This window comes from Furipterus horrens, unplaced genomic scaffold (assembly GCF_987537825.1).
Source record: "Furipterus horrens unplaced genomic scaffold, mFurHor1.1.pri manual_scaffold_6, whole genome shotgun sequence".
NCBI lineage: Eukaryota > Metazoa > Chordata > Mammalia > Chiroptera > Furipteridae > Furipterus > Furipterus horrens.
The window spans coordinates 167,644,490-167,666,531 of NW_028327176.1; the positions used below are offsets into that span (position 1 = coordinate 167,644,490).

A 22,042-nucleotide genomic window follows, 5' to 3' on the forward strand; every position below is an offset into this window, starting at 1 on the left:
GGTCAGTGGCAAGTCATGGAGGGAAATAGCACTAAGTGTTTCATGAGAAAAAGGAGGGAGAAATAAGAAATACGAAAAAACCTGGCGTGACTTTTTTATGGCCATACACTGGGTTAAAGAATGAAGAAGAGAGGAGCCTTCAGGGCATTCTAGGCCTGAGGAATGATGTGAACAGTCTTGACTTTGTGAATGCTGTGGCAAAAAATGGAAGCGAATAGATGGGCTGTTTTCATTCAAACCAACATGGGGATGAATTAGAAAGTTTAGGGAAGGGAATGCATGTAGGAACCAGAATCCTATTTTTTTACCTTTACTGTAATGTTGAACACATCAATTATATTTTTAGTCCTCTATTATTTCAGAGACATTTTGCAGATTTATAGGGTAAAATTAAGAGATCCTCAAAACTAAGAATTAGAATGCTGAAATCATTGTTATGCTTCTGTTCTCCCCTTGCTTTAATTTTCTCTGACAATTGCAAAATGCCAGGCATATGGAAAAATTAGAAAGCACAATATTTGTTGAAGTAATGAATCTTTCTTGAGGACAGAGATTATGTATTTTTTTCTATTTATGCTTCTTTATGACTCCTACTAGGATGTTTGATACACAGTGAACAATCGATAACTATAAAGTATAAAAGTATTTATATTATTGAGAAACAAACGTGGCTAAAGTGAAAATTACTTGTCCAATCTGCCCAACAAATTCTTCCATTCATTCACTCAGTAGTGTGAGTCTAATGGTGATGCTAGCAAGAGTTTCATGTCTTTATGCCTTTATACAGGCTGACCAACTCTTACTCATTTTCAACTCTTAGCTCACATGTCTCCTTCTTGGCATTCCAGACTGGGTTGGGTGCTCTTCCTTTGTCTAACTATATGGTGGTTTGCCTGTGCCCCTTACCAGACAGGGCTCCACAAGAGCAGAATTGAGTCATTCATCTTTATGTCCCTAGTACCAAGCCCAATACCCTGTTTATAGAGGTCACTTGCTGAGGGTTTGTTGAGTAAGTGTTTGTGGAACAAATATACTCTTTAATGATGGTGTTGTCAGATAACTGGCTTTGAACTGTCAATTTGGCTTTTCAGTGTTGTGTTCAGAAAACTAACTGAAAAAAAACCCCCAAACCCTACCTGAATTATAACAGTTTTTAGAGACAGAAGATGATTGAACAAGAAATAAAAATTGAAAAGTCATAAAAAGGCAATATAAATATAAGATGAAATGTATGTTACCATTAATAAACTCTTTATATTATGAGAGTATATACATTTTTATTGTTACACACTTTTTAGGGTGCATCTAGTGTTTCTGTTGAAACTTGACAGGCAACCCTTTCAGTATGCACTGAATGTGAGAGCAGGCAGCAAGGGACCTTAGAGATCATCCAGTTCAAATACTGGTTTATTGAAGAAATAAAGACTCTTGTCTTCAGAGAGCACAGAGACAAGCACACTTCAGTGATACAGTCTTGTCTATGTCACAGTGGGCAAAGGGAGCCTCTCTTTCCATGATGTCATTCTACCAGTCCAATAAACAGCCTGGGGCAGAGGGCCAGGTGGTCGGTGAGTGGTCTGCTTCTTCATACACACTGCTTCCCTGTGGCTATCCATCTGCTCTGAAGGAAGAGGGGAGATACCACAGTACATATCTCTCTACAGTCTAGAAGGGAGACCCTCACATATAGTACTAATAACAATAGTGGCTACCATTTATTGAGGACCTATGGTAGACTGATTACGTAGGTTAACACAGATCCTCACACAATCCTCCAAGTTTATGAAATTTATTCTATTTTTATAGATAAGGGGAATGGGGCTGGTGGCGAAAGTATGTGTCATGTCCGTGTTGGAGCCAGTAAGTGGCAAAGCCAGGATTCCCACCAGGCCTAAATCCCCAAATTCCATAGTTTTTTTCGGATACCACATTACCTTTTATAAAGTAAAGAGGGTGTGGTAACCTATCAATATATGTAGGATAATATGGTATATTAAGAACAAAGCATAATGCTTTCTGTAGAATTTATTTATTTTTAAAAATATTTTATCATTTTTAGAGAGAGGGGAAGGGAGGGAGAAAGAGAGGGAGAGAAACATCAATGTGTGGTTGCCTCTCAGGTGTCCCCAACTGGGGACCTGGCCTACAACCCAAGCATGTACCCTGACTGGGAATCCAACTGGCGACCCTTTGGTTCACAGGCCAGAGATCAATCCACTGAGCTACACCAGCCAGGGCTGCTTTCAGTAGAATTTAAATGCTTACCTATTGTTAGGTAAGTGACCATATGAATGTGTATGTGCTTCTTACGAAAAAAAAAAATCACCCCTTTAGATTTATGATCATCACAGTAAGTTAGAATTACCTGTATATGAAGGTGAAAGTCTAAATTCAGAAATTTCTCTATTATACTTTTTAGTAACCATTGCATCAGTAGAGTGTACATTTTTTATTTATTTTTTATTGTACAAGAAGAAGAACTAACAATTTTCCTAATAAAGTGTACTTGGAAGAAATGAAACTTGTCTAATGTATACAATATTTTTCTTGACACCAACATAAATGCCTAGCATTATTATTTTCAGATTGAGCTTTTCTTCTAAATTTAAAAAGTCTAATTAAAATATAATTATTAATGAAGGCATGATGGTTTTTTTCTTAATTTCAGTTAATAACAACTGTCTTTTAAAAAACCCAACATAAATAACACTTTAAGTTACTCACTGAGAGCCAAGTAGTGACTTCTACAAGTGTCTGAATGTTAAGGAGGTGGGTGATTGTTCTCATCAGACAACCAAGAGAACCAACAACTGACTTAAAAGATGAATGAGTAAAACAATATAAAGTCACTGTTTTATGGATGTTTATATATGTAAAAGACTTAGAACATTAAATCAAAAGTAAACCAAACTGAAAATTCACTAAAATTGGTGGCTGTTTTTTAAAAAATGTTATATTCATTTGATTTGTGGAGTAATTCTTGATGCATATGTTTAACCAAAAATTTAAAAGCAAAAGAAAGGTGAGGGAAAACTTCTATCTCTTGTCCCTATGCCCGAAGAAAAAAAGTTAGGCATATTTAACTCACACATTTCATTGAGTTGATTTATTAAAGCTGAGCTGACTTAAATGGTTATAAAAGCTCTACATATGTAGATGTTAACAGATATTGTTATAAGGGAAAATCTTAAATAGAAGGGAAATGTAATCTTCAATTTGGATGCACGGCTAGCAAATTTAGGAAAATGATTTTTTTTTTTTTTTTTTAGCTTATCCTGTAAATACCACCATGTTCTTTGCTTTCAGGTAGCAGGATGAAGAAGTGACTCACAGAGCCTGACTTCCTACTATGAAAAAGGTAAGAGTGAATGGAAAGAGCAATACCTGTGAAAATTCAAACATATGATGGCATATTGATCAAATCTACTATTTAGTATTTCCATTTGTAAACTAGATTTTTATTTGGCATAAATATAGCAAAAATATGTGCTTTAATTTTAGGTTTTTTTTTTTTTTTTAACATAAAAACAAAGGGCAAGGCATTTGTCCTATAAGATGAATAAACTTTAAGCAACGTTTGCTAATTACCATATGCTCTAAATGTGGCCTTTCTGGAGTTTATTTAATGTGGTTCATCTTCAGGAAGTTGTGGAAGAGTACAGAAAATGCTGACAATTTTATCTATAGAAAAAGTCCCATGAAACAAAGGAAACCATTCTTAAACTGTCTTAAAATAGTTTTTTTAAGCTCAGTTTAAGCTAGTATAATAGAAATTAAAGCATGACTATTTAGTTGCAGTTATTCCTTTAATAATAATTATTACAACATCTTGGTCATTAAGAATATGATTTATATGACTTCCTTACGAATTTTTATATAGATAAAATTAGAATTTTTTTCCTTAAGGTTTGGAATACATATTTAAAGACTTGTCCAAAGCCATGTTAGTGGCAGAACTGGTAAGTGCAGGTTTCCTGACTTTAACTGTGTATCCAGTGCTTTTTTTGCTTTCTTGTTACCTCATTCTATATTATTTAATTTACTATGGGGAAATATATTTTGAGGAAAATAAAAACAAATGGGAAAGAGTAATATGAATTCCAAATCATGATGATTGTTTTTAGTAATTTTCAGCATCCTGGTTTATTTCATTCCCTCGATGTTGATGTCCCTTGGTGGATGCTGATGTGTAGCAGTGTGGCCTCGTGGTTCCACACCTGGGCTCCCAGATCAGACCACTTGGGTGAGGCTGGCTCTGCCCCTCACAAAGGGTGAGAGTTTGTGTCTCAGCTGCTGCTTTGGAAAACGGGGCTGTTGTGAGAATTCTACGAAGTATAGTTTACTTAAAGTATTTAGAATAGTGTTTAAGTACACAGTAAGTCCCCCCCCCAAATGTTAGATATGATTATATTTACTTTTAATAAGTAATATTATAAAGGAAGATGAAAGATTTACTATCTCAATTAAAAATATTTAAAAAATTGGGGATTTCGTGGAAGTTCACTTTCTGTAGGAGGGCTTCTTGGGGCTCCCTTGATCTCTCTTAAAAACACTGTTGGCTCATGGTAAGGGCCCCTACATGAGAGAGAGGAGGACACTGTTTTCAGTTAGTAAAATCTTCATAAACCAGGTTAATTAGCAGCTGAGTTACTAGATTATTTTTCTTTGAAACTCAGGCTTTTTGCTAAAAAGTATTTGTTAAATATATTAAAAAGTTCCTTTAGAAAGGTGGTCTTAGTTCTCAGAAAATAAACATTGTGATGAATTTTAAGACACGGATTAAATATTCATTAAATATGTGAGTTTAAAAATTATCAGAGTCTTGGGAATTTGTCTTTGAAAATCTGCCAAAAACTAAGCACCGTGAAAGTGGTTTCATTTTTGGTTCTGATTATAAAAGTTGACAGCTTTTTTTCCCCATCATCTAGTTAAAAATATTCATAAAATTAGGGCCTTGTGGAGTTGGAAAACATCTTTGGGATCGTAAGGTCTTACACTTTTCAAACTTCTAACCAGGGCCTCAATTGCACAACTGTAATCTTCTACAGAAGGCAAGAGGAGCTTATGGTTGTTGCCAGGGAGGGACTAGAGCTGGATTTATCACCCCTGCAGAACTCAGGCTCTGCAGAGCAAATATACACACCTCTCTTTGTATAGGTGAGGACACTGACTTTGTAGGCAATGTGTGTCTTGCTCAAAGACACCCTCCCGGACAAACAGTGGCAGAGCCAGTTCTTGAATAAATATTCTTTCTTCTGCTGCTCTTTTGATTGCACCTTGTAACTATAGTAAAGAATCTATTATTTAGAACCCTTAGCAATCTAGATTTTTCTAACTTCTCCAATTTTAGTATAGAGTCATGTCTGATCAGGAAGTCCATTTATCTTGATATCAGCATGATGGGCATGTCCTTGGACCATCCCAAAGTTTAATTGGTTTATTCATTATTTACTTATTGATCATCTGCTGTGTGTTGGGCATCATGCTAAGTCCTGGGAATAACATGTTGGAAAATACTTCATCTTTCCCTCATAAGTATAAGAGGAATATAGAAATAGACACATAAATATATACTGTGTCTCTTATAGCTGCTTGGCTGGAAAGCAAATATTTGAATTAAAAATGTGGATTCTATAAACATTAAATTTTAATTGTTATATAATACTCTTCATGGTAAATATATATACTAGAAAATCAGGGTAATTGATTAATTTTTAAATTTTATTTTGATGTTTTTAAAGCAAAAAATAATTTCTTTGTAAATGATTCTTATTATGTATGTAATTTACTTATTGCTGTGGGTGGCGGGCCCCTGACCTTTCTTGGACGGCTAGGTCACTGATGAGGTTGAATAATGCTGATGATGGAGGGGTCTATCCCTCACGGTCTAATTCAGTGGAACCTTAAGGGGTGGTGGAGTGGTGGTGGATAGTAGATGTCCTGATGGAAGCATGTCTCCCTGTGTAATCACTGATGGTGAAGGTCACTGTTTACCCTAACTAGTCAAAATTGCTTTCAGCCTTGAGCATTTCCTCTTAGTGATTGGGCTTGATTGATTAGCCACTTAGACAAAAAAAAAAAAAAAAAAGACTTCTTTTGGCAGGGAAAATTAATTAGAGCACTAGAGTCCCATACAGCTGTGCTAGGCCTCATTTTGGGATTCTTTGCCATCTTGAAGCCTTGTTCATATTAGAGTTCAGGGTTTTGAGGATCACCTAGCTTCCCCAGTATGAGTACCTACCTAATTGTCTGCTACCTTGAGGATAATTGTACCTATCCTTGTTTGTGACAGTAAATCAGGCTTTTTCTATCCTAGTGGGCTGTCCACCATACAATGACCACTGTCTTATTTTATTATGTTATGTCAATCCATGTTTACTTCTCTACCAACGTTAAGGAGGGTATTTGATGCCCATATTGTGATACATGTGTCTGTACTTGCTTCTATATTAAAGCTCACTTTATTCTCTAAATATTCTGTGTAATAAAATTTGTACTGAAGACTTCATTTTCCCAGAAGGGAGTCACTTGTATAGGACAAATCCTTCTGCAGTAAATGACTATAAAGCTCAAAAGAATACGTAAGACAGCACATTGAAGGCAAGCAACCAACATAGTTAGACATAGAGGGGTTATGATCTATGAGAAAAGAGAAGCATGTAAGCTGAACTTAAATTCTCCTTGGCTTTTCCTATCAAGAGAGCATTTCCTAATTCATAGGACTGGTGAATAAAATATAAGAAGAATGTCATTGTTATTGCACTAAAGAAAAAGAAGACAGAATTTGGGGCAAGGTGGCTAGGACAAGAGGGACAAATTTCTGGAGAGGAGGAAACCACAGAAAAGCAGCCCAAATATCTGCATAGAAATTCTGCTCAAGTACTAATTTGGATACAGGCAGGACAAAGACCCTAAGAAACCTTGCACAAAAGAACATCTGGATGGCCAAATAACTGGTCTGGGATATTTGTAGCCACAAATAGTGCTGCAGAGAAAGAGAGGAACTCAAATGCTGCCTAGGTCAAGAGGCATTGGTAAACATGCTCAGGCGTTCAGTGAGATCATGTCTGACAAGCGCTAGAAATAGTTGCCTTACCCTAGGAAAACTGAAATAGACAAGTCCCAACGAAGCTTTAAATCAGGCCTAGATAGGTCCAGGTGATCTACCAGAATCTTTTTATTATTGAATGCCAGAAAAAATTTAATCCTCTTTAAAGGAGGATATCATTTAGAGATTCCATAATATTCATCATGCAATAAAAAATTACAAGGCATGCTATAGAACAGGAAGAAATAACTGAAACCCAAGAGAAAAAAGACAATAAACCCATAGGTAATTTAGATATTGCAGTGATTAATAAGATCAAGAAATTGGAGAAAATGATGTACAAAACAAATGAAAAGATGGATAACTCCTTGAACTGTAAAATACAAAATATTTAACATTGAGAACTTTGGATGTTTTGAACAGACAAATGAACACAGGGTTTCATTAACCATAAAACAGGTCAAAATAAGGTAGGATTCATGAGAAAACAGAATAGAGCATAAAAAACATGGTACAAAAATTGGCTTCAGAAGTCATTGTTCTCCAGAAAGAGACTTCATGCTTAGAAGCTCTATGAATCGCTTCTTTCTAGACAATTGGATGCTATTAGAAACATACTTAGACACATCTAATTCCAAGGCTGATGCAGATCATTTGAGATTTCAAGGGAATTTAAGGAATTGAGAGATAGTTTTGTTAACTGTAATTTCAATGGGAAATATGTTTTCTGTAAATGGTACTGTTGCCAAAATTTGACAACTTCTATAAACAGAACAGAGTACAAGATTCTAGGGAGTGGGAATAATCTAGATCCAGTTTTCTTCCTATAAGGAAAAAATATAATGTCACAAGAATAAATTAATATTTCTATCTTTTTAGTTCTTTCTTATTCTGGTTTTCATTTCAAAACAATTTGGCTCATTAGCAGATCCCTGCCCCCTCCACTTTCTTCTGTTTTCTTTGCTTCCCACTTTTGATCTGTTCAGTGCTTATGCCCCTGGCCTTTTTACTATATTAAAAGTCTATAAGGTTTTCCATTTCTGGAAAGTTAGGCGGAGAGAAGAATTTTTGATCCAAATCTTTGTAATTTGCAGCATGAGAACTCTTTCACTAGCTGCCATGCATCTTTTATGGGTTTTAAACTATTTTCCTTGAGACTTTTGTGCATTGCCTGCAGGCCCACCCTGACACTGTTGGGGAAAATAACATACTCTGACAGTAGTCTTATTATTGGTGCCTTAGAAAAAGGTAAAAATATGGAAGGCAGATTTATGAAGATATTAATGAAAAGTGGATAGCATATTTATCTCTTCACTGTTCACTGATTTTCAACTAAAATTAATCAAAAGCCAATGTTTCATAAAACCTTGGTTATTTTATGTATCTGTTATTTATTCAGACCTAGAAGTAACATTGTGTTTCCTCCCTCCTCTACCCTTTTCATTCCCAATCTCCCCCCAAAATTTGATGACAAAGAGGTTTCCTCTAGACACTCAATAACATATGATCCCAAATGCAAATGACTGATTACCCCTCAACTCTTCTAATGTACTCTTGAGGGTATGATTATTTCTTGATATTAATTGCTTTCACAGGTGTTATATGAGTTTTTCAAAAATTGTGTGAGGTAGGAAGAGTGAGTATTATTATACCTATTTCACAGTGAGGAGACTAAGGTAGAGGAAGAAGTGACTCACCCAAGGCAATAGCTAGTAAGCATGAAATATAGGACTCATGACTTTGTTACTATTCAGTATTGACACCCTTACTTAGGTTTGGGTGAGCCCCGGCTGGTTTAGCTCAGTGGATTGAGCGTCGGCCTGCGAGCTAAGTGGCGCTGGTTCGATCTTCCAGTCAGGGCACATCAGAGAAGGAAAACTCTGACTCCAGAAAACCTCCGCTGCCTTGCGGCATACCTCTTCAGGGGAAAGGCTAAGGGAGTAAACCCCGACAGAAAATCCGGAGCCGGAGTCCCTAAGGCGGTTTGACGTTGTAGTCAACACCGGCAACTCCTGCGGCGCACCTGAACCCAAGCTGTATCGACTCCGTCTTTCCCTTGGACCCTTCAGCTGCGAAGAGAGGGGGGGTCTGCTGCATGGGCAACAGCAGACCCTCCATATTACCCTGCCCAGGCTCTGTAGCTTCAGCGTCATCACAAGATGTCGATTCAACACGGGAGGAGACAGATACCATGTCACTCCCGAGTCGGACTGCACAGCCATTCTCGGCGGTGCAGATAGACTCTTAAGAAGCTACACCATCGTCTCTCGAGACGGACGGCTGCCGACGACGACTTAGGTTTGGGTGGACTGGTAGTGGATGCAGGGAGCATTATTATTAAAATGCTTTTAAAGTATAAGGTAGGACTATTACAACCTTAAACCCCATACTAGGTATAGACTATACTTTTGAAAACTGTTCTAGTAATAGTGGAAGAAATATATTCTATGTTGCAGAAACCTTTTACAATATGAATTGAATCTCCAAATCCTTCCGGGTAATGGTATAAGACAAGAGTTTCAGAAATTTGTGCTGACCTTAAAAAAGAGGAAATGAATACCTATATGTGATTTGCAAGCTCAGGAGAATGTTTTTGGGAATGTATAATAGTGGTTTGTCCAAATTAGATGACATCCCGAACCAGAAAGGGCCTTGTAGATCTAGTTACTTAAGCAGTTGACCAACAGGATGCTACGCACTTAGGCATGTTCTGTGTGAGTACTTTATGTCACAATCATAGTAAGACACAGTTCTCAGAATGGGTCTCATTTCTATATATCTTATTAGCAGAGGAAGTAACTAACTTTATTCCATTCCATCATTTAAAAAAATGTGTGTAGAGTGAACAGCCTTGGAAGATGGAGATAGTGTATCCCTCCAGAGAAAAGGGCAGGTATGATTACTGTCCAGTATAAAAGATTCAGGTTCCCTAAGCTCAGGGCTCTTCTCTTACAGTGTTTGTACAGGAGTCTCTTAACCCTCTTTTGTTGCCCTGTGGGAACTGGTACTTTAGGAATTGGTACAAGAAAATTCTGGCTACCTCCTCTACTGCTGAGAGTAATAATGTCACTTGTTTCTAATCCAGCATCCATAAAAGTATGACAGTATTATAACTTAAATGTTAGTTTGCAAGTTGCCTTCATCATTCTGACAAATTATAAGGCATCTCTCCCTTGCCCAATCTCTGCCCTAGTGTAAATAAAAATCAACAACAATAAAACCACAGGACATTTTGGGTCCATGCCTATGCAGTTTCCTGTGTTTTGAGTATTTCTAGCAGGATGATTCTGGCATTTCAAAATGAACCGTTGTCTGTGGACACCAGATAAGTAGTTGGTAGAAAGCAATCAGCAAATAATGACACTTAAGAGAATTTGAGGACTTTCAGATAGTTCGCTGCTTACTTTGATCCTTGTAAGACCAGCCAGCCTTGAACAGCCTGGGATATAGGTGTTTATCTGAGGAGCTGCTTTTACTTTCCCATTTTATTGCTCAATACCTTTGGGAATTATCCTCATTAGACTTGATTTTCATCCTCACCTCAGGACTAGACTTCCATTTCTGAATAAACCTCCAGTTCACTTTTGGATGATAATTCTTGTCAAGGTAAATGATTTCTATGTCTTGTTTTTTTTTTTATGATGATGAACAATAACAAAACAAACCTTCTCTGATAAGATTTATGCTCATTTAAGATGGGGAACCTTTCTTTAGCATTCTGGGTTAAGTAGGGTCCAGTCATGGGTAGGAAAGTTCTTCGTGCTTGGGCTCTCTTCTTGTTAAAGGTTAATGTGATTTTACAAGACTTAATGCTGCTTAACATTGACATTCACTTCTATATCTGACCCCTTTTATTCATGCTAACTGTCCTCAGGATTTGGACCTAGTTTGGTCCCACTAACTTATGCTTCACTTATTCTTTCACAATTCTACCTGCTCTCTTCCAAGCCCCAGTAAGTCACCTATTTGATTCTGGGAGTTGGTCAGTCCAGATAAGTATTTGTAAAATGATTGAATGAAGATACTTGGTCTTTTTATAAACTTTTTTTGAGCTCTTCAATCTAAGTAAGACCTTGATTCCCCCAATAAGAAAGTACATGGAAAGAGGAATAATAATGCTACAAGTAATACAATAATATTAATCATAATACCAACACTGGCTGCACACTCTATATATCAGACGCTATGCCAAGTGCTTTACATGTATTGCCACATTTAATCCTCATAAAATTACTGTGTGATATCAACATTTTACAGATAAAAAACAGGGGCACAGAGAGAATTTATAATTTCTTCGAAGTCACACACTGATAGGACTAAGATTCTTCTGCCTCCTAAGAGCCAGAGTATCTGCTGCACATACTAGACATAGTTAAAGAAGAAAGCTGAACATTTACTTTTGAGTAAGGCTGACTTAAATCAGTCATAAAAATGTCTTCTTTATGCCAGGCGATAGATAAGTCACCAAGAAATGCACTTGAAAACGTAAAAGTTGAGAGCCAAGTCAGAAAACCCGACCCTTGTTGAAAGCAAGCTATAGGTGTTCCCATCCAATTCCTTGTTTACAGATGTCTCTCTCATGTCATTTGGATAATTAATTAATTTATTCTAAGACTATTTATTGAAACCTGTCTTGGTTCAGAGCACCTTGTCTTAAGGATTCTGGCCAAGTGAAGAGAAATAATTCTCTTTAGGGGAAGGAGAGCATCTGTTGTGGACCGGCCTGAGGCCAGAAGTTTCCCCCAGGGTGTGAGAGGAAGATAAAGTAGCTGTGAGGGGCTTGCAATGCAGACTGGGGACTCTTTCATTGCTTCTGAGTTCCTGAGGACAGGGACGGTCTGCATCTATCATGCTCAGTATGCTGCTTGACACATATGAGTTGCTTGATATATATGATGCAGTTGAATTAAAACAACAGCCCTCTCAGATGGGCTTTTATTTATTTAGTCTTAATCATTCTGGAATTTTACTTAAGTAGTTGACTGGAATAATATTGGATATCTTACATTATTATAATTGTTTGGGTACTAGATTAAACATGACTAAGTTGTAGTTTCTGCTCTTTCTTCTTCTTTATCCAGAAAATAACCTCATCATTTACCACATCTCATATCCTTTAGTACTGTATTTTGGATCAGAGCAGGATTTTTTGTTTTTTGTTTTTGTTTTTGCTTTATCCCCAAGGTTCAGAGGACAATACCATAGAAAAACTTCTTACCTGTGACTAAACTATGTAAAAAAATATACATAGTCTCCTAGATTAGTCATAGTCTGCTAGGTTAGTCATAGTCTGCTAGATTAGGCCTTATGAAACTGACAGTATTTGAGAGTTTTTGACCTTTTATGGTTTGACTTAATGAGTTTTGCCTTTTCCTTCTTCTTTTTAAAAATAAAATACCTGAGATGCCTATAAAGGAATAAACATAGCTTCACAAACATTTCTATAGTGCACTTCAGGTTGGAGACTTAAATAATGGGCGTCATGGAAGATAGGTGCATTTTCCTTTTGCCTTATCAAAATTCTTCCTAACTAGATGGCCTGTACCACAAATTTGCTTTCCCATCACTGGTTGTTATGTGAGTTTGTGCTGGACAATTTATTTCATATTATTTGAGGACTTGTGAGTATTATTAGAATGAGAGGAAACCATGAAAATTATGGGTTCTTGGTTCACTACTTTAACAAATATTTACCGAATGCCAACAAAAACAATATTTACTGCATGAGCGGAAAACAACAAGACACAGTTCTTGCCTTCTCAGAATTTATTGTGTATAGTTTGTATTGTTATATCAATATTTGTATTGTTAGTAAATGTAAAATTATAGCGATGATAGTTGCTTTGAAGGTATGTGCCTAACAGTATAACTGTAAATATTAGGGAAAATTGATCAAGTCAGAGAGGTCAGGGAGGGTCTTTCTGAGGAAGTGACGGCTGAGCCAAGGTCAAGTACAGTTGTTAACCAGATGAAAGGAGACCAGTGGTGGGGATATGAAGCAACTCAGTTCAGTTCAGTTCACTGCATGTTTATAGAACGCCTACCATATGCCAGCCACTATGCTTAGATGCTGGGAAGTAAAAACCGAATGAGACATGGCCTTTGCCCCAGTAAATAACTCACTATAAGGGTTTCATTGTTCTGTAAATTGTACATTAGGAGAGCCACTCTGAATGTATTTGTTTTGCTTCTCTACAGTTTGAGTTTCCTTTGTGTCGGAATTACCTCGGCTAGGCAAGCCCTTCTCAAGAGATCAAAGGTGGTCTTTTTGTTATGGAGTCAAAGTTGAACAAACATGCATAGTCTGTTAATTTAAAGTCCAGCTACAGTGTTCCAGGCTTTACCGTCCGCTGAACTTGGTTCCCCAGCAGAGCTCATGTCTCAGAGCTTGCCAACAGAATGGCTCCAGGAAGGAAGTTGGACTGCCACCAAACAAGAGACCCATTATTATTTTTTCTCTCTCTCTTTTTAACTGTTAACTAACATGATTGAATTATTAACCCAGCCATGGAAACGAATAATAAACATACTGTATATTCACTTGATTAATCTGTTTTTATGTTGAGTATTACTCAGATCTGGAGTACAGACTCCTGGGGACGCAAAGCAACACACATACAAAATGTCAAGGGTATAAACAAAGAGGAAAGGCAGGGACTGTGGCAAAATGGAGATTGCCAAGCCCATGGAAACAACAAAATAACAAAATGACACACACTAGTGCTGGGATTTTGCTTCAGACTATAGGGCAGGTCCCTGTTCACAGCACCCACCAAAAAAGCACGTCCTAGGCCTGTCATCCTTACTCTCCACAAAGGTTGTGCCCTTTCACCATCTTTCTGATTGTGATTCCGGCAGGGCGCCTTATCGCCTCTTGCTCTTCTTGGCTTCATAGCCTGGTCTTGGTGGAGAGCTTGCCCCAGGGCTAGTTTTGAGCAATGCATTCTCTGCTCTTCTGTTTAATCAAGTTTGTGTTACTGCACCACCAAGCCCTAGATAGCCAGGATGCCTCCCTGGCTGCCAGGCTCCTCCTTTTGCTAGGCCTGCTGGACCTCCACAAGGGATGGATGAGGACGTTGTTTTGCATCTCAGTTCTGCTGTCTCATTTCCTTGTTTTCTTACTTTTCACAGTTTTTTTTGGAGGGCCTCACGAACTTCATTTATAGGTCAGTGTCAACATTGTATGCTGTCCAGGGTCTCTCATTCTGACTACAAATCCTAAATATTTTTTCCTTTTTCTCCTGTATTTTTACTATTATTATTATTCATTTTTGAGGGCTGATTTATTAGGGGCAAGTAATATTTCCAGGTTCTAGAAGAGGATGCTTACATGTTGTATCACTAAATGCCTTGTCCAACTTTATATCCTCTCCTTTAACATGGAGCAATCAAGTAGAAAAGAGAAATAGCACCCAAATTTTCTTTCTTAATTGAGTAAGTACAATCAATATTGTACAAATTCAATAGAGTTATTAATGAACTGGTTGAATATTAGTAGTTTGAGTTCATCAATTAAGTATTAGTTTTGAAGATGGTAAGAAATTAAGTTAGAGACAGCAGCATTTAGTGGCCTTTTAGAAAATGAAAACTATAGCTCCATAACCACAATCCATAAAAACTTTTCAGACTTTGATTTTGACAATTCAGTGTGTGTTCTGTTTTTAACAATTTCACACTCTTCCTGTGAAGAGTTATTATCAACCTTGTTCCTGAGAGCTGTGATTTTTGACTAAAATTTCTAAATGAATGTGGTGAATAACATTATCAGACTGTCTAGCAAGTTGTTCGTGCTATCTCATTTCCAGATTATTCTGTAAAAAGAAATTTACATGAGTACCATTTGACCATTGAATAACTCTTTCTGCTTATTTTTTTTCTGGAAATAATATCAACAATATACTTTAGTAATGATCTAGCCCAAGATGTTCTTGTGTTATTTTGGAGCAAGTTGGTAGTGACTCATAGCACATTGGGCAGCCAAGCTATGGTTAACTGGTGGTCAAGTTTGGAAATTCTGTTCCCAATAACTCTCCCTTTCTTAGCCCAGAACACCTCTCCACTCAATTTTTTTTTTTCTTTTGATTTGTCACACTCATAGTCTCTGCTTGGTGTTTTCAGACCAAAAGTAGAAGCAGTGACATGCCATAATAAGTATTGTTCCTATTGCACTTCCAGCTTAGCTAAAAACAGGAAATACAGGCCATTTCGTGGAAAAGACCGCTTTTGTGATATTTCCAACCCAAGAGGTTTGGATCAACTTTGGTTGAATGTCTGAACTTTTGGCTTCTTACTTACAGTAAACTTTCTAACTTCAGAATTTTAGCACCATTGCTACTTATAAGAGGATGCCTTCCATGTTTAGATTATGCTGACACATGAGTTTACTTTTAAACTATTTTTTAAAATTTATATTAGGTTGTACTTGTAGCCAAAAAGGTACGTAAGAACCTTGTGTGAATCATAAGATTTGAAGCATAATAGTGGAAAAGCTCTAATTTTCATAGTTTCAAGACTTGACTTCCTTATTGGACAGTTTATTTAAAAAGGACTCTATTACTTTATGGCTTCACTCATTAAGTGAATACATGATGCAGAAATTTACTAGGTAAAATAAATCCAGAAGCAAAAATTCTAGGTTAGGTAAAATAGTCTGATGACTCTTTTGGTATGGAATATCAGGACCTACCAGAAAAGTAAATCAAAATTACTCTAGAGTTGATCTAAGATGGTGGAGGAGTAAGTGGAAGCTACGCTAATCTTCTCCCAGGACCAATCTCGAAATACCACTAAATTGTAGAGAAATCATCTGAAATAACCAGCCTGAACACTAGCTGAAGAGAAGCCTCATAACCACGGACAGATGGAAGAAACCACTTCACTACAACGTGACTGGTAGGGAGTGTGGAGGAGGCATGAGAAGGCTGGCTGGGCTCCCACAGGTGGCAGCTGAAGTCCTGGAAGGATATTTAAGGGGATGGGGGGTTCCCTGAGAAGTGTAGGGACTAAACCCCAAGCTGGACTACCCAGACTACAGCACCAGAGCTGGAAAGAAACCCAGAAAACATCCAGCTGTGAAAAGTAGCAGGATTTTTGTCTGCTAGGGAGGGATGGCTGGAGATACAGAGAGCCTCTTAAAGGGTCAGTGCACTTACCCTGGGCTCTGGCAGAGGGAGGGCAGAGTGGACCAGAGATGCGTCAGGAGAGTCTAGGGTTGGCGGTTCTGGGGAGAGAACTGAAGGAACAGCCCCCAGGATCCCTGTGCTGACTCACTCCCCATACTGCAGGAGCCGTCTTCCTCAGGCAGAGCACTCCCCTCCAAGTGATATCAGCCTGAGGGGAAGCAATAGTCCTGCCCACAGGAATTACTCTGCCCCATTCTGTGGTACTTAAGCAGACTGCTGATTACAGATTGATTAGATTAACAACCAATCAGCTTAAAGACTGATTAGTTTGACATCTAAGACAGAAAATACAAAGCAGACAAAATGGGAAGATAAAGAAATAGACCCCAAATCAAAGACCAAGAGAATTCTTCAGAAGAACTAGATGAAATGGAGGCAAGCAATTTAGCAGATGGAGAGTTTAGAATAATGATTATAAAGATATGGTGATTATAAAGATACTTAACAGTATGAAAAAAGACATAGAAGCCATAAAAAAGGACCAGTTAGAAATAAAAAATACAATATCTGAGATGAATAATACACCAGCAGGAATAAACAGTAGGTTAGATGAAGCAGAGGATAGAATCAGTATTTTGGAAGACAGGGTAAAAAAAGAATGGCCCAGGCAGGGCAGCAAAAAGAAAAAATAATTTAAAAAAACTGAGAGCTTAAGACACATTTTGAACAACAATGAAATGTGACAACATCTGCGTTATGGGAATACCAGAAAGAGAAGAGAGTGAGCAAGACATCGAAAACTTACTTGAAGAAATAATGACCAGAAACTCCCCTAATCTGGTGAAGGAAAAAGTTACTCAAGTCTAGGAAGCTCAGAGTCCCACACAAGCTGGACCCAAAGAGGCCTACACTGAAACACATAATTAAAATGACAAGGCTTAAAGACAAAGAGAGAATCCTAAGAGCCACAAGAGAAAAGCAAGTAATTACCTACAAGAGAGCACCAATTAGACTGGCATCTAATTACTTAACAGAAACATTTCAGGCCAGAAAGGAGTGGTGTCAAATATTCAAGGTGTTGAAAAGCAAGGACCTACAATGAAGGCTACTTTACCCAGTGAGGCTATCTTTTAAAATTGAAGGAGAAATAATGAGCTTCCCAGACAAGAAAAAGCTAAAGGAGTTTGTTAACACCAAACCAGGACTGCAACAAATGTTAAAGAGGTTGCTTTAAAAAGAGGGAGAAAAAAAAAAAAAAAAAAAAAGAGAGAGAAAGAAAGAAAGAAAAAGAAAAAAAAAATAGAGGAAAACAGTCTAACAATAAAATGGCTCTACATACATATCTATCCATATTCACCTTAAATGTAAATGGCTTAACTGCTCCCACCAAAGGACATAGGGCTGCTGAATGGGTAAGAAAACAAGACCCATACATATGCTACCTCCAAAAGACTCATCTCAGATAAAAAGATACACATAGACTAAAAGTAAAGGGTTGGAGCAAGATATTTCATGCAAATAGCAAAGAAAAATAAATATGGGGTAGCAGTACTTATATCCAACAAAGTAGACTTTAAAACCATGGCTATAATATAGTAAGAGACAAAGAAGGACACTACATAACAATAAAGGGAACAATCCAACAAGAGGATATAGCTCTAGTAAACATTTATGCACCCAACATAGGAGCACCTAAATATGGAAAGCAAATCTTAATGGAAATAAAAGGAGAGATCGACAGAAAGACAGTCATGGTTGGGGATTTTAACACCCCATTGACTTCAATGGATAGATCTACCAGGCAGAAAATCACCAAGGAGACAGTGGCCTTAAACTACACACTAGATCAAATGGATTTAATTGATATCTTCCTATCATTTCACCCCAAAGCAGCAGAATATACATACTTTTCAAGTGCACATGGAAGATTTTCTAGGTTAGACCACATGTTGGGACACTAAACAAGTCTTAATAAATTTAGGAAGACTTAAATTATCTCATGCCTCTTCTCTGACCACAATGCTATGAAAATAGAGATTAGTCACAAGAAAAACAATGAAAAACAAGCAAAGACATGGAAGCTAAATAACATGTTATTAAACAATGAATGGTCAAAATGAGATCAAGAAAGAAATCAAAAGATACCTTGAAACAAATGAAAATGAGGACACAGCAATCCAAAATCTGTGGCACACTGGGAAAGCAATACTAAGATGGAAATTCATAGTATTACAGGCTTATCACCAAAAGAAAAAAGAAAAAGAAAAAATAAAAGCTCAAATAGACGATCTAACTTCACACTTAAAGAAATTTGAAAAAGAACAACAAACAAAGCCCAAAGTGAGTAGAAGGAAGGAAATAATAAAGATCAAAGCAGAGATAAATGAACTAGAATCTAAAAAAAAAGCAGAAAAAGCAAAAGGTCAATGAATCCAAGAGCTAGTTCTTTGATAAGATCAATAAGATTGACAAACCTTTAAACAGACTCATCAAGAAAAAAGGGAAAGGACTCAAATAAATAAAATCAGAAATGAAAGAGGAGAAATAAGAACTGACACCAAAGAAATAGAAAGAATTGTAAGAAAATATTGTGAACAATTATATGCATACGCACTGGACAACCTGGATAAAATGGTAAAGTCCTAGAAACATACAAGCTTCCAAAAATAAATCAGGAAGAATCAAAGAACCTGATTAGACAGATTACACCTATTGAAATTAGTGCAGTGATAAAAAAAAGTACTTCCAACAAACAAATGCCCTGGACCAGATGCTTCACAGGTGAATTTTACCAAACATTCCAACAAGAACTAACATCTCTCCTTCTCAGACTATTTCATAAAATTCAAGAGGAGAGTAGTCTCCCAAACTCATTTCGCAAGGCCAGCATTATCCTAATTCCAAAACCATATAAAGACACTACAAAGAAGAAGAAGAAAAAAAAAAAAAAGCCAATATCCCTGATGAACATAGATGCTAAAATCCTCAACAGAATATTAGCAAACCGAATACAGCAATGCATTGAAAAGATCACACACCATAATCAGGTAGGATGTATTCCAGGACTGCAAGGTTGGTACAACACTCGCAAATCAATAAATATGATTTACCACATAAACAAAATAAAGGATTAAAACCACGTGATCATATCAATAGATGCAGAAAAAGCTTTTGGTAAAACCGAGTACCCATTTATTATCAAAACTCTCAGCAAAGTGGGGGTTTATGGTCCTAAACCTAATAAGGACCATATATGACAAACTCATTGCCAGCATCATACTCAATGGGCAAAAACTATAAATGTTCCCCCTAAGATCGGGAACAAGACAGGGATGTCTGCTTTCACCTCTCTTATTCAACATAGTACTGGAAGTTCATCCTAGCCACATCAATCAGACAAGAAGAAGAAATAAAAGGCATCCAAATTGGAAAGAAAGAACTAAAACTGTCTTTATTTGCTGATGACATATTATACATAGAAAACCCCAAAGATTTCACCAAGAAGCTACTAGAACGGATAAATGAATTTAGTGAAGTAGCAGGATAAAAAATTAATATCCAGAAATCAGTTGCATTTTTATATGCCAATAATGAACTTACAGAAAGGGAAATTAAGAAAACAATCCCATTCACAATTGCTTCAAAAAGAATAAAAAACTAGGAATAAACTGAACCAAGGGTGTAAAAGAACTGCATTTAAAAAATTGTAAGACACTGAAGAAAGAAATGGAAAAAGGTACAAATAAGTGGAAGCCAATACTGTGTTCATGGATAGGAAGAATGAACATCATTAACATGTCCATAGTGTAGAAAGCAATCTCTAGATTCAATGCCATCCTATTGTGAGAAATGCTCACAATAAGACACCAGGACACAGGACTTCAGCAGCAAAGCGAGGCATTTATTCACAAGTCTGCAGAAATGGGTGTGCTGCCCGAGGCAGTCATACTGTTGTCAGGACAGACATTGTCTAATGCAGGGTGCCCTCCCTTGTTTCCCCATTGGCTGGGTAGTCCAGAGTTACATTCTAAGCATGAGGTGTCTAAAACTGATTGGTTCTACTGAGTCACCATGATGGTCAGATCTGTAACGATGCCCTCTGGTTAGGGATGATTACTGTAGGAACAGAAAATCCAGATCTATGGCCCTTGCTCCTGGGAAATACTCAAGGGGGGAAAAATCCAGGTCCCATCAGGGTGCTGGCAGCTATACCTCAGTTACCTCTGACAGTAGGGAACTTTGTGATCAGGTACATGGCCAGTAACGGATACTCTGTTTTAGCACAGGTGTTGGCTCAGGTCTTGTGAAACTGCAGGCCATGTTTGTTTCATGGTTGCCCAACTCCAGTTCCATCTGGGGCATATAACTCCTGGGGTAAGTGACAGCTAGCTTGGGAGAGGTGCTTAGTAATTTTCTACTCTAAGTTTTAGAGGCACTTTGTTCTTTTCTGCTTATCAAACTAGCAAGATTCCAATGATGTACTTCACAGAAGTAAAGCAAATATTTCAAAAATTTATATGGAACCACAAAACACCCTGCATAGCAGCAGCAATCTTGATAAAAAGGAACAAAGTCAGAGGAATCACACTACCTAATGTCAAACTATACTACAAGGCCATAGTAATAAAAACAGCCTGGTATTATCATAAAAACAGACATATAGATCAATGGAATAGAATAGAGCCCAGAAATAAACCCACACCTTTATAGTCAATTAATATTCAACAGAGGACTCAAGCACACATAATAGGCTAAAGATAGTTTATTCAATACATGGTATTGGGAAAATTGGATCAATATGTGCAGAAAAATGAAACCAGACCACCTTCCTATCAAACTTAAGAATAAATTCAAAATGGATCAAAGATTCAAATGTTAGACCCCAAATCATAAAAATCCTAGAAGAAAACATAGGCAGCAAAATCTTGGACATTGCTCATAGCAATATTTTATTGGATATATCTTCCCAGGCAAGGGAAACAAAAGAAAAAATAAACAAATGGTACTACATCAAACTAAAAAGTTTTTGCATGTCATAGGAAAACATCAACATAATAAAAAGACAAACCACAGACTGGGAGAACATATTTGCTGATACATCTGATAAGGAGTTAACATCCGACATTAATAAAGTACTTACAAAACATTAAAACAAACAAACAATCCAGTTAAAAAAATGAGCAAATGATGTGAATAGACAGTTCTCCAAAGAGAACATACACACGCCCAACAGACATATCAAAAAATACTCAACCTCACTAATCATCAGAGAAATGCAAATTAAAACCACAATGAGATGTCATCTCACTGCGGTCATAATGGCTATCAACAATAAGTCAAGAAACCACAAGTGCTGGCGAGGATGTGGAGTAAGGGGAGCCCTTTTGCACTGTTGGTGGGAATGCAGGCTGGTGCAGCCACTATGGAAAGCTGTATGGAGATACCTCAAAAAGTTAAAAATGGATCTCCCTTTTGACCCAGCGATCCCACTTCTGGAAATATATTCAAAGAACCCAAAACATTAACTTGAAAGAACATAAGCACCCTTATATTCATTGCAGTGTTATTTACAATCCCAAGATATGGAAGCAGCCCAAGTGCCCATCAGTAGATGAGTGGATAAAACAACTACAGAACATTTACGCAATGGTATTCTGTTAGGCTGTAAAAAAGAAGAAAATTTTACGTTTTGCAGCAGTGTGGAGAACATTATGCTAAGTGAAATAAGCCAGTCAGAAAAAGATAAACACCATATTATTTCACGCACATGTGGAATCTAATGAACAAACTGAACTAACAAACAGAACAGAGACAGACTCATATGAAAAGCAGATGGCAGCTGGTTGGAGGTGGTTAAGGGGCGAAGGGATTG

At 37.2% G+C, this 22,042-nt stretch overlaps 1 long non-coding RNA gene across 1 annotated transcript in view; it reads left to right on the forward strand.

Moving 5' to 3' along the window:
• Positions 1–3,304: 3,304 nt before the first annotated feature.
• The window catches only part of LOC150007778 (uncharacterized), an 81,546-nt gene continuing 62,808 nt past the window's right edge, over positions 3,305–22,042 (forward strand). The window contains exon 1 of the long non-coding RNA XR_016511838.1: positions 3,305–3,358. This is a non-coding gene — a long non-coding RNA (uncharacterized LOC150007778). The remainder of the gene's footprint in view (positions 3,359–22,042) is intronic.